This window comes from Vipera berus (genome assembly GCF_964194415.1).
Source record: "Vipera berus genome assembly, chromosome: 12".
Lineage (NCBI taxonomy): Eukaryota > Metazoa > Chordata > Lepidosauria > Squamata > Viperidae > Vipera > Vipera berus.
The window spans coordinates 7,910,846-7,929,987 of record NC_138215.1 but is presented as its reverse complement, the minus strand read 5'-3'; positions in this window follow the sequence as shown (position 1 = coordinate 7,929,987).

Sequence of the window (19,142 nt, the reverse complement as noted above, 5' to 3'; positions counted from 1 at the left end):
GAGCCAGCCTCTTGCCCCCAACAATCTCGCTCCTCATTTTACCGACCTCAGAAGGATGGAAGGCTAAGTCAATATTGAGCTGGTCAGGATCGAACTCCTGGCAGTTGGCGGAGTTTGCCTGCGATACTGCATTCTAACCACTGTGCCACCAAAGTTATCCCGAGCCATTAAGTTATTGCAAAGAACCAGCATGGTTTTCCTGTTCAGTCCATTGCCTTGTTCATCCTTGGTGGCTTCTAACTCTGTGCCATAACCTGACTAAACCCAGCCCCAATAGAGAAACGGAGTGACCCAGATTGGCATTTGGGATTGCAAAACTCACATTCTTCACCCCAAACAGCGCAATGGCCTCAGTTTGATCCTTTATCCCAACATTGGAGTGCAAGTTTTTTTTCTTTGCAAGGGCTACAAAAGAACTGTTCTAATGGCACCCAGCAAAGGGCACCGCTTTGGCTCACTCTTTCTGCAAGGGCAGAAGTTGAAGAAGATGCCAGTGTAATCCCAAAGCTTGCTGTCTTGCTGACCACAGTTCAATCCAAGAAAAAAAGATTAAAAACAGCCAGACTGTAAGAACATAACACTCGCAAACATACAAAGCTTGTCCTGTCTTGGCTAAGCTCTGCCAAGGAGGAGCAGCTGGCTGCATTAATAGTCGCCCTCATGTAAATGGATCACAAAATAAGCAATTTGCTCCAGAACTGAGAGAGACTGAGACAATTCTGTCTAGTAAAAAGAGAGAGAGAATGAACCTTTAATGCTTCTGTCCTTGGGGAGCTTGCATATAGTAAGTTCGTTTCATTATGTCAATTCTCATAAATATTTATTGCCAGCTGGCAACTTCTTATTACTGCTTAAAGAGCGGGTGTTGCAGTTTCTCTCAATCCTCAGGATGTTTGCAGAGAAAGAAAGAACAAGGCAGAGACTAAAAACTGAATCCAAAACATGTAGAAAATGTTCAGATGTGGATCCTGAAGCTGTTAACAGCTTATTTTGATTACAGCTAGTCCCCGATTTAACAACCATTCATTTAGAGATTGTTCGAAGTTACGGCACTGAAAAAAGTGACTTTTTTTAAGGACTGATTTTTTTTTACAGTTGCAATGGTTGCGCCATTCCTACGGGTATGTGATCAAAATTTAGAAGCTTGGCAACTGGCTCACATTAAGACTTGCTCTTTATAAGGTAAAGTTGATGTGCATGGAATGGAATGGAACAGAACGGAACGGAACAGAACAGAACAGAATAGCTATTGGAATAGAATAGAATAGAATAGAATAGAATAGAATAGAATAGAATAGAATAGAATAGAATAGAATAGAATAGAATAGAATAGAATAGAATAGAATAGGACAGATTGTAGAATAGAATAGAATAGAATAGAATAGAATAGAATAGAATAGAATAGAATAGAATAGAATAGAATAGAATAGGGAATAGGGAATAGGGAATAGGGAATAGAATAGGGAATAGGGAATAGAATAGAATAGAATAGAATAGAATAGAATAGAATAGAATAGAATAGATATTGGAATAGAATAGAATAGAATAGAATAGAATAGAATAGAATAGAATAGAATAGAATAGAATAGAATAGAATAGGGAATAGGGAATAGAATAGAATAGAATAGGGAATAGGGAATAGGGAATAGGGAACAGAATAGAATAGAATAGAATAGAATAGAATAGAATAGAATAGAATAGAATAGAATGGAATGGAATGGAATGGAATGGAATGGAGTGGAGTGGAGTGGAGTGGAGTGGAGTGGAATAAATAGAATAGAATAGAATGGAATACATATTGGAATAGAATTGAATAGAATGGAATAGAATAGAATAGAATAGAATAGAATAGAATAGAATAGAATAGGGAATAGGGAATAGAATAGAATAGGGAATAGGGAATAGGGAATAGGGAATAGAATAGAATAGAATAGAATAGAATAGAATGGAATGGAATGGAATGGAATGGAATGGAGTGGAGTGGAGTGGAGTGGAGTGGAGTGGAATAAATAGAATAGAATAGAATGGAATACATATTGGAATAGAATTGAATAGAATGGAATAGAATAGAATAGAATAGAATAGAATAGAATAGAATAGAATAGAATAGAATAGAATAGAATAGATATTGGAATAGAATAGATATTGGAATGGAGTGGAGTGGAATAAATAGAATAGAATAGAATGGAATAGATATTGGAATAGAATAGAATAGAATAGAATAGAATAGAATAGAATAGAATAGAATAGAATAGAATAGAATAGAATAGAATAGAATAGAATAGAATAGGATATTGGAATAGATATTGGAATAGATATTGGAATAGATATTGGAATAGATATTAGAATAGAATAGAATAGATATTGGAATACAATAGAATGGAATGGAGTGGAGTGGAATAAATGGAATAGAATAGAATATGGAATGGAACGGAACAGAATAATTGGAAGGGACCTTGGTGGTCTTCTAGTCCAACCCCCTGCAGGCGATTCAAATGGCTATCCAATCTCTTCTTAAAAATCTCCAGTGATGGAGAAACCATGACCTATAAAGGCAAGCCATTCATATAAACATAGACAGTTCCTAAGCCAGCAGCAAAGCCCCTGCAATTCAGAGATGCTCTTTTGAGATTGTGGCAAATTGCACGACCTTGGCATTTAAATGACCATGTTCTAATTGAAATAACAGAGGACTTTGTGACTTTCAAAAAAACCCCCAACAAAGTTAGCAATTTTTTTCAACCACCCAACCCGCAAAGACTGCCTTTCATCTCACTGTGGTTCACCATCTTACCATAGCAGGACATTAGGAAATAAACAAAATCCTAATTGCTGCTTTTTAAATACATATTTTAGCTAGCACAGTTGGGCTCTTCCTGGTCATCTCCTACATCAACCAAAAATCACTCCCAGACCTAACAGGCCTCTTCATGGAGAGCTTGCCTAAAAAATCTGATTACTCAAAAGGCTTGTGTCCACACACAGCTCGAGAATCCAAATAAAATTCCAGGTTCTTACTGTTTCTGAAAATCTTTCTGTTTATTGAATATACTGTATGGTTTTGTTGAAGCAAAACTAACTTTGAGGTTCCAACACCAGTTCATGGATTTAAACAATAATTTCCCCAGCCAATGTCTTACGTAATTTCCCAATGTCTTACGTAATTCATATCAACAAAGTTCACTTTGTTACGGGAACCATCTGTTTCAAATCTACACCTGTTCTGGTATCCTTGACAAGGCTTCAGGCTTTCACGGTCTTCAGCTGAATTGAAGATGGTCGTAAGCCCCCCATTCCGTGCCAACATACAGTAAGATCAAGTGATCCCTGAACGAGGGGTTGTTAAGTGAGGACCACATTTACTGGGAAGGCATGCACAGTACAAAAAAATTGAAAAGGGACATAATAATTTAACGAGATATATGCTCTTAGCAGCAAGAACAAATTTCGCTCAATGTTGGAAGATGCAGTCCCATAGTTTAAAGCAGCTGCACTACAGTGGGAATTCTTGCTCTGTTACAGGAATATATAAAAAATACACTTTAAAATACATTTCAACCTTCTAGAATACTGTTGTTGTTTTTTTACAAAATTACAAGTGAGCCTATTCCCTGAGTGGTTTAGAGAGAACCCATGTATCTTGGGAGACTGGGCCCATTCTTCATTGTAATTTTCAATTCTACAGGACATTAGCAGCCAGCTGTCATTCTTGCACTGCCAATCCATCACTTTACCTGACTGAATGAGCTGGTCATTGGGTGGTTTTGTCATGAAATCATGATTAAGGAAAAGAAGGCTTACTGCGGAGACTAAATCCCCTCTTTACACTCTTCCTTCTTAGCTTCTGCCTTTTTTAAACGGTAAGCTCTTTATATAAAACTTTCTCTGCTTCCCTGCAGCGAAAAGAGAGTGGAGTGTAGCAGATAATGCCCCAAGCTTGGACCAGCTGGCTTTAATCATTCCATTTTTCTATTAATCAAAGTTGTCCTTTTTTTTGAAAGGACACTCTCGACATACAGTTTCTAAAAGGCTGATTACACATCGCTGCTTTTTCATTCTTTCAGCTTTTAATTCCTGTTGCAGATTTGTTCCGAGGTCTGGCACAACAGACATCTACATATTTCAGCAATTGTGCTATGGAGCCTACGCTAGGAACGGCTTTCACAATTTTTCATTGCTTCTTGTCTTTCCTTCTGGTATTTTGGAGAACAGCTTGACTCTCTTCTTCTTTGGGGCAGCCCCTGATATATTCATTCTTCCCTGTCCTTTTTCTAGAGTCTCAACTTCTTTTTTATATCGTGGTGACCAAAACTGGATGGGGTATTCCAAGTGTGGTCTTACCAAGGCATTATAATACTTCACTTGGCTCTACGTTGTTGCCCATTTTTGTTGTTTTGGAGAATAGGCTGACCCCCTCTTCTCTGTGACAGCCTTTCAAACGTTGGAACGCTGCTAACATGTCACCCCTAGTCCTTCTTTTCTCTAGACTAGACATACAAAAAAAGATGTTGAGACTTCGAAAAAGTGCAGAGAAGAGCAAATAAGATGATTAAAGGCCTGGAGACAAAAACATATGAAGAACGGTTGCAGGAATTGGGTTTGGCTAGTCTAGATAAAAGAAGGACTAGGGGTGACATGATAGCAGTATTCCAGTCTTTGAGAGGTAGCCACAAAGAAGAGGGGGTCAGCTTATTTTTCAAAGAGGGCAGGACAAGAAGCAATGGATGGAAACTAATCAAGGAGAAAAGCAACCTGGAATTAAGAAGAAAGTTCCTAACAGCGAGGACAATTAACTAGTGGAACAACCTGCCTCCAGAAGTTGTGGGTGCTCCATCACTGGAGGTTTTTAAGAAGAGACTGGACAGCCTCTTGTCTGGAATGGTGTAGGGTCTCCTGCTTGAACAGGGGGTTGGACCCCTAGGGTCCCTTCCAGTTCTATTCTGATTGATTAGTTATCAAACAAAACCCAAACCCACTTCTCCAGCTCCTGTGCAACTTTTGATCTGATAGAACAGTTTGCAAAACTCAAATTACCTTCAAGGACTCATAGGGTTCAACTGCAAAGAAAAAGGGGAGCAGAGGATCTGCAGATGGAGCATATTTTCCCCCAGCCCCCCTCCTCAAAATGTCTTTCCTTCCACCAGAACAGAACTGACTACCAAGAATAGAAATAGCAAACAACCTCAGAGAAAGGGGAGACTGCCCCAGCCTCGCCCACTTCCCCCCAGCTTTGTTGCCAAGGCTGTCGACTTTTGCTGGCTGGAAGCAGGCATCCCAGTGCAGAACAGCTGCAACGGCCTCTCCCCCATCCCCTGGCTTTGATGTTGGTGAGGGAGGTCAGCAAGTCCACTCAAGGGACCCCTCTGGGAGGACACTGTCTCAAGTTACACATGGCATCGGCCAAGTGCATTTTAGCCTCGGAGAGTCATTGAACCCACCCAGAGAGGCATCTGCTGTCAAGAATTCAGTCCCGACCTTCAACGCTGTCGCATCCCTCCCTCTGCTCCCCCCAGCGTGGCCTTCTGTCTTTTCTCTGCATTTCCAGAGAAAATTGGATCGTGAGCAGAAATGGCCCATCTTGGTGGCTAAAGGTGAAGTGGCATCGCTGATAATTTAATTCTGTGAGTCAAGTTTTTTTTCTTCCCCCCCCCCAAAAAAAAAAATTCAAGAGACAATGTGTCCATTAAGGAGAGACTGTTCTGGCTCATGTGTTTATTTGTTTTGCTTTTCCCCACTCTTAGCCCGCTGGGATGCCAGCCTGAAAAGTGCAACTGCCCTGATGAATAAGCATCCAGAGAGTGGAGTGGGGGAATGGGGACAGGTCCTATCCCATGCATCATCTTGTGGCACAAGTGACAACACTATCACTTGTGATGGACGCAGCCGTGAGAGGGTAGGAAACAGAATAACAGAGCTGGAAGGGACCTTGGAGGTCTTCTAGTCCAGCCCCCTGCTCTAGCAGTAGACCCTATACCATTCCAGACAAGGAACTCCAAAAAGGATTTCCAGACGAGGGATACCATTGCAGACAAAGAAACAGAATTCTGTTCTTGATATCGGTGGGGGACCATCAGATTAAGCCGTTTTTCCTGGCTGTAACTCCTTCTCCTGCAAGCAATTGGGGTGTATGAAGGACATGGATGTGAAGTCTGGGATGCCTTCCTTGCTTCCCTCTTCTGCCGGCTTGCCGAGGCGTCTCTGGGGATTGGGGGGATTTTAAAACAGCTGCTGGGCGCTGCTTTTTTGTGGTGCTCAGCCCCCCCCCCAGTTAGCGGCTTCTGATTTGAACTGCGGCGTTTGAGATTTTGCCTGCCTGCCGACCTGCTGTTCTCCGCTATGGCGCCGAGAAGTCCGGGACGCCTTGCCCTGCCTTCCTTCTTTCTGCCTGTTCGCCGTGAATACCCTCTGCTTGTCGGAGGGGCAGCGGCGACGATCCCCACCGGTCAGAGATCTTCTTACGATCACCAGCTGGCTGGCGCCGTTTTTGGCGGCGCGGAGCCTTTTTCTCCTCCCGGATGGTGGCTGCAGATGGTGGGCCTGGTCATCGGCCCCGGCGGACATGTTGGCGAATTCCCGGACTTAATACATCTGCTGGGATTGCCTCTCTCCGCCGTTAGAAGATTGCCTGGACTGGCGGATGGGTGCTTGGGAAAGAATGTTCCTGTTCTTCCCCCCCCCCCCGGACTGGTGGCGCTGGCCGGAGATGCGAGGATTGACAGAGGCCTGGCCTGCCTGTTCTTATTTTTCCGGCTGACAGGCAGGCATTATGGCTAGCTCCATGCCTGATGGGAACTAAGATCCCTCCTATTGATAGTCCAGTGTGGCTGGGACCGGACCGTGGTGGGAGGACGGTTTTGGACTGGCCAGTAACCACCTCACTGGTGTGAGAGACCAGTTGGGGTGGCCCTGGCTCAGGATCCCCTTTTCTCTCTCTGCTCCTGATTGGACTCCTCAGCCGGAGTGAGAGGACGACTGAGGTTGTCCCTTGGATTTCCATCTCAGGTGAGAGCTGAGATGGCTTTGCAGACTAGGAGATGTGCCTACTGGACTTTTTACCATCTATACACCATCATTGAGCGATCCTTTGGACACAACATCTGCCCTAAAAGACTATCTCAGCGCAGTATGATTTATTATTACTCCGAAGCGGACTTGTATGCCCTTAGGGCAGTTCCTGCCTCATGGGCGCGACCTGTCGCCTGTTTCCATACTCCCCTTAATGACGATCCCAAGCTTTGGGATTCCGAGAGGTGGCTGGGCTTAGATAGGGGCCTCGAGTCAAGACATGCTAAGAGGCCCCTGATAAAATTTTTAGCCGGTTATTTTAAGAGGTTAGGGAGGGGGAGGGAGGGGGGGGGAGGGAGGGAATCTTTAACCGGCACTCAGTCTGGTCCTGTTAGAGGTCCTGACGGGACGGGGTCGGGGGAGGTGGCTGCTGGTTCTGGGAATGTGGGGGTGGGGCTTCAAATCCCCACGGCGATAGGGAATGGCAGCAGGTGTTTGCGCGGAAGGCCATATCAACATCTGGGATCGCGCCCCCGCTATCTCCGAGCGGTGGCGCGCTCCGACCCTCCGGTTAGCACCCTCCTACCCGGGGATGAGGGTGATCAGGCCCCTGAGCTCAGGTTGGTCTATTTTAACGCTAGATCCGTAGTTAACAAAGCTCCCCTCATCCGTGATCTGATCGAGGAGGAATGTGCGGATCTGGCGTGCATCACGGAAACTTGGTTGGGTTCGGAGGGAGGGGTGCCTCTCACCGAGTTATGCCCGCCAGGTTTCCGGGTGCTGCACCAGCCACGGGCTCAGGGCAGGGGTGGTGGGGTGGCAGTGGTTATTCGGGAGACTTTGTGTCCCCGGGAGGCCACCATTGTCCAGATGGCCGGGAGTGAATCCCTCCTCTTGAGATGTGGTCCTCGGGTTCAGTTGGGCTTGTTGCTCACATACCTGGCGCCCAGCTGTGTGGCAACAGCCCTGCCTGAGCTGCTCGACACCCTCTCAGGGTTGGCGGTGGAGTTCCCCAGGCTTATAGTCCTGGGTGACTTCAACCTGCCATCACTGGGGGGGTCGTCGGAGTTAGCTCGGGAGTTCATGGCTTCCATGACAGCCATGGGCCTGACCCAGGTTATTGAGGGCCCTACTCACGAGGGGGATCATACTCTCGACCTGGTGTTCCTGTCTGGACAGTGGTTGGATGATCTGGGAGGGGGTTCTCCGTCTATCACCCCTCTGTCATGGTCAGATCATTACCTCCTGAGGCTGGTTTTCCGTCATGCCATCCCCCGCCGCTGGGCGGCGGAACCGACCAGGTGGTTCCGCCCCAGGCGCCTAATGGACCCGGACCGGTTCCAGAGGGCGCTTGGGCCGATACCTATCACCCTTACCCACAGCCCAGTCGAGGCTCTGGTGGAGGCCTGGGAAACGGCTGCCACCAGGGCACTCGACTGTGTTGTACCCATGCGACCTCTGACTCGGCGCAGATCCCGTTGGGCTCCATGGTTCTCGGTGGAGCTCCGGGAGATGAAGCGTCGGAGACGAGGTCTAGAGAGCGGTTGGAGATCCAGCCGATCCGAATCCGACCGATTGCAGTTAAGAACCTTTATAAGGTCTTATCTTGCGGCGATAAGGACGGCGAAGTCTAACTACTTTGCCGCCCTTGTCGCGTCCGCAGATAATCGCCCGGCCGCCCTGTTTAGGGTGACTCGCTCCCTCCTTAACCAGGAGGTGAGGGAGGATCCCCTGCAGGGACGAGCCGAGGAGTTCAGTCATCATCTGACGGACAAAATCGCTCGGATCCGGACCGGCTTGGACTCTGACTGGGCAGAGTCTGATGTGGAGGAATCAGGCGGTCTTGAGCATGTTATCTGGACTGAGTTCGACCCTGTTTCCCCTGATGATGTGGACAGGATCATGGGGAGACTGAGCTCCACCACCTGTTTGTTGGATCCGTGCCCCTCCTGGCTAGCTTATGCGGCTCGGGAGGGAACACGAGGCTGGTTCCATGCAGTAATAACTGCTTCTTTGAAGGAGGGTGTCTTCCCTGCCGCCTTGAAGGAGGCGGTGGTGAGACCCCTCCTCAAGAAGCCTGCTTTGGACCCGGCTGTTTTAAACAACTATCGTCCAGTCTCCAACCTTCGCTTTTTGGCGAAGGTTGTTGAGAGTGTGGTGGCGCATCAGCTCCCTCTGTTCCTGGAGGAAACTGATTATCTGGACCCGTACCAATCGGGCTTCAGGCCCGGACACAGCACGGAGACGGCATTGGTCGCGCTGGTGAATGATCTCTGGAGGGCTAGGGACAGGGGTTGCTCCTCTGTCCTGGTCCTATTAGATCTCTCAGCGGCTTTCGATACCATCGACCATGGTATCCTGCTGCGGCGTCTCAGGGGGTTGGGAGTGGGAGGCACCGTGTTACGGTGGTTCTCCTCCTACCTCCAGGGCCGCTCGCAGTCGGTGTTGACAGGAGGGCAGAGATCCGCCCCGAGGCCTCTCATTTGTGGAGTCCCTCAGGGGTCGGTTCTCTCGCCTCTCCTGTTCAACATCTATATGAAGCCGCTGGGCGAGATCATTCGTAGTTTTGGGGTGGGGTATCACCAGTACGCTGATGATACCCAACTTTTTCTTTCCACCCCGAACCAACCCAGTGATGCCCTCTCCGTGATGTCCCGGTGCCTGGAGGCGGTTCAGGTCTGGATGGGGAGAAACAGGCTTCGTCTCAATCCCGCCAAGACTGAGTGGCTGTGCATATCGGCGTCTCGGGTTAACCAAGTTATTCCACCTCTAATGATGGGGGGTGAGGTGTTACCCCCCGTTGATAGGGCTCGCAACTTGGGCGTCCTCCTGGATTCACGGCTCAATTTTGAAGATCACATAGGAGCCGTGACCAGGGGGGCTTTTGCACAGGTTCGCCTGGTGCGCCAGTTGCGTCCCTATCTGGACCGAGACGCCCTACGCACAGTCACTCATGCGCTTGTGACCTCCCGTTTGGACTACTGTAACGCTCTCTACATGGGGCTGCCCTTGAAGACCACTCGGAGGCTTCAACTGGTGCAGAATGCGGCCGCGCGAGTTGTAATGGGGGTTTCCCGATACTCCCATGTAACACCTCTACTCCGCGAGCTGCATTGGCTTCCGGTTGCCCTCCGGGTGAAATTCAAGGTGCTGGTTATTACCTATAAAGCCCTACATGGCCTGGGTCCGGGGTATCTGAGGGAACACCTGCTGCCGGCTTCAAACGCCCTTCGCCCAGTGCGCTCCCACAGGGAGGGTCTGCTCAGGGTTCCGCCGGTGAGAGATTGCCGGCGGGTGACACCCAGGGATAGGGCCTTCTCAGTGGGAGCGCCTGCCCTCTGGAACCAGCTGCCGGTGGAGCTGAGAACTGCCCCCGACCTCCGATCATTCCGCCGGGGCCTGAAGACCTGGCTCTTTGAGCTCTCGGGCCCAGGCTGAGGAGAATTTTTTAATTGGGGTTTTAATCGTGTACAGGGTCAATTTAATATTTTTTAATATGGTTTTAACTTTTGTATGTTGGATTTTTTTTTAATTCCCTGTAAACCGCCCTGAGTCCTCAGGGAAAGGGCGGTATACAAATGCAACTAAATAAATAAATCAGAGAGATATTCCTTATTAGAAACAGAGCCAAAATCTATTGGATGAGTTGATAAGGAATTTCAGTAGGGCTAGTTAGTAGACAAAGGACACAGTGGCTCAGTGGGTTAGGACGCTGAGCTTGTCGATCAGATGGTCGGCAGTTTGGCGGGTCGAATCCCGAGTGCCACGTAACAGAGTGAGCGCCTGTTACTCGTCCCAGCTTCTGCCAACCTAGCAGTTCGAAAGCACGTAAAAATGCAAGTAGAAAAATAGGGATCCCTACGATGGGAAGGTAACAGCGTTCCGTGCACCTTTGGCGTCTAGTCATGCTGGCCACATGACCACGGAGACGTCCTCGGACAAGCGCTGGCTCTTCGGCTTTGAAATGGAGATGAGCACCGGCCCCTAGACTTGGAAACGACTAACACGCATGTGCGGGGGAACCTTTACCTTTTTAATAAATTCATATATGTTTTTTGAGGAAGGAGGAAGGAAACACCTTCTGTTTCATCCAAAGGGTTGAAAGTTCAGAAATCTTCCTCCCTCCCTTCCATGCCTCTCCTTCCTTCCTTCCTTCCTTCCTTCCTTCCTTCCTTCCTTCCTTCCTTCCTTCCTTCCTTCCTTCCTCAAACATAAAAAACCAGATGAAGCTTCATTGGTTCTTTGACCACACCCTGCAGACAGCCCTGTAACAAAAAGCAGTTGTGAGAGGCTCATTCAAGAAGAAGCCTCAGGCTACATCCTGCTGCTTTTGATTACTTCCAGGCAATCTGCTGGAGCATCAAAAGGCTTCTGGAGGAAGATGGGCCACTGGTTGGAAGCAGATTTGAGAGGAGGCAGGTGGAAGCAATAAAACTCAGGAAGGAAGGCTGAAGGCAGAAAAACCCCTATAAAGCTCGTAGATGCTTTGTGATGATGAAATGGCTTCTTGCAGAGCTGAATCTTAGATCTTAGAATTTTAATGTCTTATAAAACCTTAAAGAGTTTTAAATGCTTACTTTTGGTGAGATTCAGAACCTAAGTAACAGTGAAACCAGACAAATTTCAGGGCAGGAAGAATTCAGTGTTTTGGTTTGAAATAAGCTACGCGAAGTTTGAGCTGCAATTTCAAATATTTGCTCTTACCAGGGAATTAAAACTCTTCACTTGGGTTCGGCTAGTCTAAAGAAAAGAAGAAATAGGGATGACATAATAGCAGTACTCCAGTAGTTGAGGGGCTGCCACAAAGAAGAGGGGGCCAAATTATTCTCCAAAGCACCAGAGGGCAGGACAAGAAACAACAGTTGGAAACTGATCAAGGAGAGAAGCAACCTGGAATTAAGGAGAAACTTCCTGACAGTGAGGACAATTGACCAGCGGAACAGCTTCCCTCCAGAAATCCTGGGCGCTCCATCACTGGAGGTTTTTAAGAAGAGGCTGGACATTCACCTGTCTGAGATGGTATAGGTTCTCCTTCTTGAGCGGGGGGCTGGACTAGAAGACCTCCAAGGTCTATTCTATTCTATTCTATTCTATTCTACCCTACCCTACCCTACCCTACCCTACCCTACCCTACCCTACCCTACCCTACCCTACCCTACTCTACTCTACTCTATTCTATTCTATTCTATTCTATTCTATTCTATTCTATTCTATTCTATTCTATTCTATTCTATTCTATTCTATTCTATTCTTGTTCATTCTATTCTATTCTATTCTATTCTATTCTATTCTATTCTATTCTATTCTATTCTATTCTATTCTATTCTATTCTATTCTATTCTATTCTATTCTATTCTATTCTATTCTTGTTCATTCTATATTCTATTCTATTCTATTCTATTCTATTCTATTCTATTCTATTCTATTCTATTCTATTCTATTCTATTCTTGTTCATTTTATATTCTATTCTATTCTATTCTATTCTATTCTACTCTACTCTACTCTACCCTACCCTACCCTACCCTACCCTACCCTACCCTACCCTACTCTATTCTATTCTATTCTATTCTATTCTATTCTATTCTATTCTATTCTATTCTATTCTATTCTAGTTTATTCTATTCTATTCTATTCTATTCTATTCTATTCTATTCTATTCTATTCTATTCTATTCTATTCTATTCTATTCTATTCTTGTTCATTCTATATTCTATTCTATTCTATTCTATTCTATTCTATTCTATTCTATTCTATTCTATTCTATTCTATTCTATTCTATTCTATTCTATTCTATTCTATGTTGTTTCCCATTTTTATAAATGACTTGGATGAAGGGTTAGGAAATGTGTAAACATCTTGAAGCTCTAAGACTCTCTTGACAAGCTGGAGGAATAGGTAACAATCAACAAGATAAATAGGGAGAATGCATCGTCCTTTCTTTGGGTCTACTTTGGCTGGAAAAGTCACAGGCATGAACAGGGAAGTGGGGAGAAAGATCACATTGAACATTGAATAACATAGGTGGAAGGGACCTTGATGGTCTTCTAGTCCAACCCTCTGCTCGAGCAGGAGACCCTGTACCATTCCAGACAAATGACTATCCAGTCTCTTTTTGAAAGCCTCCAGTGATGGAGCACCCACAACTTCTGAAGGCAAGCTGTTCCACTGGTTGATTGTTTTCACAGTTAGGAAATTTCTCTTTAGTTCCAGGTTGCTTCTCTCCTTGGTTGGTTTCCATCCATTGTTTATTGTCTTGCCTTCTGGTGCTTTGGAAAATAATTTGACTCCCTCCCCCCCATCTTTGTAGGAGCCACTCAAATTGGGCAGCCTAACTTGGAAAAGATGTGCATGTCGTGGTAGATCATAAGGTGAACTTGAGCCACGAGCATGATGCTGCTGCAAATAAAGCAAATACCATCCTAGCGTTAATCTACACAAGTTTAGTCTCAAGATCAAAAGATACATTGATATCTGCTTTATCCAGTGGTGAGATTCAGCTGGTTCGCGCCAGTTCAGCAGAACCGGGAGCTAATTTTTTGTAGCTCAGGCCCAGAATGGACTTCTGGAACCGGCATCCACACAGAGAACCAGTTGTTCACATATTTGAATCCCACCATTGGCTTTATCCTGTATTAACCACATCACACCTAGAATACAGGAAGGATGTTGGGGACCACTCCCTCCCGTTCTGCCTTCTGATTTCCTCCCCAGGACCTTGGTTTCTCTTTTCCCCTCCAGGCTACAATTCCCTCTTTCCTTTTTCCGCCCCTTCACCAAGCCTCCTCCTCCTCCTCCTCCTCCTCCTCCTCCTCCTCCTCAGATAAACCCCCATGTGGCCTCAAGAGTTCTCAGGGAGAGTATTAACAACCAGATGACTGCAGAAAATATGGTCCTTCCAACCCCAACCCCTAATCCCTCAATTCTCCCCCCCATCCTGCCACAACTGACGAAGCTTCTTGGATGAGAAGTGAAACTCCTCCTCCTCCTCCTCCTCCTCCTCCACCACCACCACCACCACCACCACCTCCTCCTCCTCCTCCTCCTCCTCCTCCTCCTTCTTTTCCTTCTTCTTCTAAAACAGTTGGGCCCTGCAGTCAGACCAGTCTGGCTGTTTGTTTTCCACAGATGGTCCTGTCTGGGAGGATTGGGGGGGGGGGAGGGAGGGAGAAGAAGGGGAGGACCCGAACGGCAGATTTAAAAGGAAAACCCCAGCGACTGTCCGTTCAGCTGTGGGCTTCCCTCTGAGCTGTGCCATCCTGGAGCTGCGAGCTGGATCATCTTCCAGTCGAGCTTGTGTGGGGGTGCTGAAGTGGCACCCCCTCCCCTGAATTTGACCACTCATCATTTAACCGGGGGTGGGGAGAGGGGCAAATGTCTGGCTTCTTCGGAACGAGCTTGCTACTCGAGGGGAGGGGTTTGGGTTGCGGAGAGAGAATGAGAGAGAGGTGTGGGGGGGTTTCACCTCCACTTCTTAGAGGAGGCATCTGCAAGTGCCCAAGTCAATGGAAATCTTAGGAGGTGGAGAACCGCCCCTCTTTGCCAACAGGCTCTGATCCGGAGCTTTCTTTCCTACTGAAGCCTCCGACCCTTACCAGGGGGTGGACGGGGGGGGGCTCTCTCTGCACGGCCTCCCCACAGGACAGACGCCTCTGAATATTCATGAGCAGGGGAAGAGGATGTGGGAAAGCAAACAAGGGGGCGGTGGGGAAACTGCCCCCCCCCGAGCCTGGGCACTTGTTCAAAGGAGCCCCCTCCCCTCCTGATAGGAAAAAAAGGGGGGGCTCTGAATTCCCAGGAGGACAATAGGGCGGCTGTCCCCCACCCCACCGCCTCTGAGCAGCAGAGCGGGACCCCATCTGCCCGGGGAAGCCTTTCTTTCCTTCCAGGCTGAAGGGGAAAGGGGAAAAGAGGGAAGAGAAAGGAGGGAAGGGAAAGAGAAAGGAAAGGGGAAAAAGGGGAAAGGATAGGAAAGGAAAAAAAAGAAAGAAGAGAAGCGAGGAAAGAAAGGGGAAAAGAGGAAAGGGGAAAAAAAGAGGAAAGGGAAGAGAAAGGAGGGAAGGGAAGAGAAAGGAAAGGAAAAGAGAGGGAAAGGGAAAGTAAAAAAGAGGAAAGGATAGGGAAGGGAAAGGAAAGGGAAAGGAAAGGAAAGGGAAAAAAGAGGAAAGTTTAGGAAAGGAAAAAAAGAAAGAAGAGGAAGAGAGAAGGAAGGAAAGGAGAAAGAAAGGGAAAGAGAGGAAAGAGAAAGGAGGGAAGGGAAGAGAAAGGAAAGGAAAAGAGAGGGAAAAAAGAGGAAAGGGAAGAGAAAGGAAAAGAAAGGAAAAGGAAAAGGAAAGGAAAAAAGAGAGGAGGATAGGGAAGGGAAGGGAAGGGAAGGGAAAGGGGGAAAAAAGATCTTTCTGATCCGACCCATCCAAACTGCAAAGCAGTTCCAATGATCTATTTTCTCTCTTTCTCCTTGAAGTGCTAACCTTATCATATTTTTAATAACACTTTATACACTTTTTCCAATACTGCTTCGGGGCAATACCTTTTCATTATCTTTAATTCCAAAACCAATTTTATTTTAATTCTGTATTCCTTAATTAAAGCCTTTACCGCACATTGCAGCTGAAGAAATTAAAGAGAGACTGATTTTCCCTAATAACTCTAAGGGGTTTTTTTTTTCTCCTCCCCTTCTGGATAATAATTTATTTGAATTATCCTTAATTGTAATCGTTATTTAATTGCAGGGTTAAACCACCCTAAAATTTATGAGGTAAAATAATGTTCTCAGCATTTCTGTCAGCAAATGTCTGGAATTTTATAAATCAGAGGATGCACAATTTTTTCTGTTTGATCCAAGGGCCATATTTGGTCTTTAGGTTGAGTATGCCAAAGGGGCAGGGCACAAATTTAAAAAAAAAATAGGTGAGGTCTCAGTCAGAAAATGGGGAGTGCCAGGACAAAACTTACATTTCAATCTGCTCCTCTTTCATAAGCAAAATAAGGGGAAGAAATCCTGCTCAGATTCAGAGAACATACAATAACAGGGTGGGAAGGGACCTTGGAGGTCTTCTAGTCCAACCCCCCCCCCCCCCGTGCTCAAGCAGGAGACCCAATACCATTTTGGACAAAAGGCTGTCCAATCTCTTCTTGACAACCTCCAGTAACGGAGCACCCACAACTTCAGGAGGCAACTTCCGATCCACTGGTTAATTGTCCTCACCGCCAGGAAGGTCTTCCCGAATTCTAGAATGGGCCTCTCTTTCATCATCTTCCATCCTTTACTTCAGGGGTCTTCAAACTTGGCCCTTTCATGACCTGTGGAGTTCAACTCCCAGAATTCCTCAGCCAGGCATGCTGGCTGCGGAATTCTGGGAGTTGAAGTCCACAAGTCATAAAAGGGCCAAGTTTGAAGATCCCTGCTTTACTTCTTGTCCTGCCCTCAGGTGCTTTGGTGACCTTGCCTCTCTGTGACAGTCCCTCGGATATTGGAAGGCTGCTATCATGTCACCCCTTATCCCTCTCTTTATCAGGCTAGAGACATACCTAATTCCCTTAACCGTTCATTGCATGGTTTAACCTCCAGCCCTCTAATCATCTTTGTTGCTCTTCTCTGCCCTGTTTCTAGGGCTCCATCGGCTAATTATTCTCATTGTTTCTCCTTAGTTCCAGGTTGCTTCTCTCTTTGATGAGCTTCCATTTATTGCTTCTTGTCCTGCTCTCAGGTGCTTTGGAGAATAGGTTGACCGCCACTTCTCTGTGATAAGTCTTCTCTGGAAAACTGCTATCATGTCAGCCCCTAATCCTTCTCCTTGTTAAGCTAAACATACCCAGTTCCCACAACGTTCGTCATGCAGTTTAGCCTCCAGTCCTCTAATCATCTTTGTTGCTCTTCTCTGCCCTCTTTCTAGAGCAGGGGTCTTCAAACTTGGCCCTTTTATGACTTGTGGACTTCAACTCCCAGAATCCCTCAGCCAGGCATGCCTGACTGAGGAATTCTGGGAGTTGAAGTCCACAAGTTATAAAAGGGCCATGTTTGAAGACCCCTGCTCTAGAGTCTCAACATCTTTTTGGTATCGTGGTGAACCCAACTGGATGCAGTCTTGTAAGTGCAATTCAAGTATAATTCCAAGGAAGATTTGCTCATCCCCTCTTCCCTTTCCTTAAGACATTTTATCCTGCAATTTTATTCCGCTAGCAAAGATTATTGCAAGGGCAAGGACATCACCTCTCTCGCTATCAGTCACCCACAAATGAAAGTACCGGAAATCAATACACCAAAAGGAAGACAAATGCCAGCCGTCGTCTTGCAAGTGATTGGAGTTTTGGATGCAGCAAGAAGAGACCTCCAGTGAATTATTTGGGCCTTTTTCTTTTGGGTCTTCTGGCTCTTTAGTGTTGACTTCCAGTCGGGCTCCCCAAAGCGATCAATTGACTAAGCAACATAATTTGCAGATTATTTGGGTTGAACTGCCGATCAACAAGGAAGACTAACCTCCAGGAACTAACCGACCCTTTGTGAAAATCCTGTGTTGTAGCTCCCCCTGCTGGCTACAACAGGCCACCATTGTTGATGCTTCAGACGCTATTCAATGCTCTATAGCAGGAGTGTCAAACTCAATTTCATTGAGGGCCGCATCAGCATTGCGGTTGCCCTCAGGGGGCCGGGTGGATATGGCCAGGGTGGGCGTGGCCTACTGGGTGGGCGTGGCTAGAGTGTGTATGGCCTACTGGGTGAGCATGGCCAGCTCTACATCATTCGCATCAAGGGTGCCTATGGGGGCCTGGGTAGGAGTGGGACAGATCTGAGGGTCTCTGGTGGAAGGAGGGTCTCTGGGCCAGGGCCAAGGCAGTGGGGGCCGTTCCCTCACTGTTTCCAGGATGGCTTCACGGGCCACATGAAACCACTTCGCGGGCCGGATCTGGCCCCCGGGCCTTGTGTTTGACACGTCTGCTCTATAGGGAATCCAAGATGCTTCTGAAAACGCCTTTATTTGCCATCTCCGGTTCAGAATTCAACCCAGCGGACTACAAATGAGTTTTAAATTTGTTGTTAGCTGCGAAGTCGTGTTTGACCCATCACGACCCTATGGACAACATTCCTCCAGGCCTTCCTGTCCTCTACCATCTTCTGGAGTCCATTGAAGCTCACGCCTACGGCTTCAGTGACTCCATCCAGCCACCTCATTCTCTGTCGTCCCCTTCTTCTTCTCTTGCCCTCCACCTTTCCCAGCATTAGGCTCTTCTCCAGTGAGTCCTTCCTTCTCATTAGGTGGCCAAGGTATTTGAGTTTTATACCACCAATCAAAGGAGCACCAAATATGTCTCTTCAGCTAGATTGGCAGGTATCTAAATTGAGTACACACTGAAGATCGATCTTTCTTGCCCCGGTTGTTAAGTGAGTAACACGGTTATAAAGTGACCCTGGCTTCCCCATTGACTTTGCTGGTCAGAGGGTTGCAAAAGGGGATCACGTGACCCCGGAAAACCAGATAAGTGCATGCCAGTTGCCAAGAGTCTGAATTTTGATCACGTGATCATGGGGATGCTGCAACGGTCGTTAAGTGTGAAAAAGGGTCGTAAGTCCCTTTTTTTCATTGACACTGTAACTTCGAACAGGCAGTAAATGAACTGTTGTAAATCAAGGACCACCTGTATTAGGGGTTCTTCCTAACAAGAATAACCCCCTATACCAGGGGTAGGCAACCTGGGCTCTTTTATGACTCGTGGACTTTGACTGCCAGAATTCCTGAGCCAGCTTGGCTGGCTCAGGAATTCTGGGAGTTGAAGTCCACGAGTCATAAAAGAGCCCAGGTTGCCTACTCCTGCCCTGTACCATTCCAGACAAGTGGCTGTCCAGCCTCTTCTTAAAAATAAGGGTAGTCCTCGCCATAGGGCTACAGTTGGGAGCAGAATTTCATTTGGGAAGTAAGGCGGTTAACCCTGCATCAGTCGTAAATACCTGCCAGTTGCCAAGCATCTGAATTTTGATCACGTGACCACGGGGATGCTGATCATGTGACCATGGGGATGCTGCAATGGTCATCAGTGTGAAAAATGAAGATAAGTCACTTTCTTCAGTGCCCTTGTAACTTTAAATGGTCACTAAAGCAATAGCCATAGCACTTAGACTTATACAGTGCTTTACAGCCCT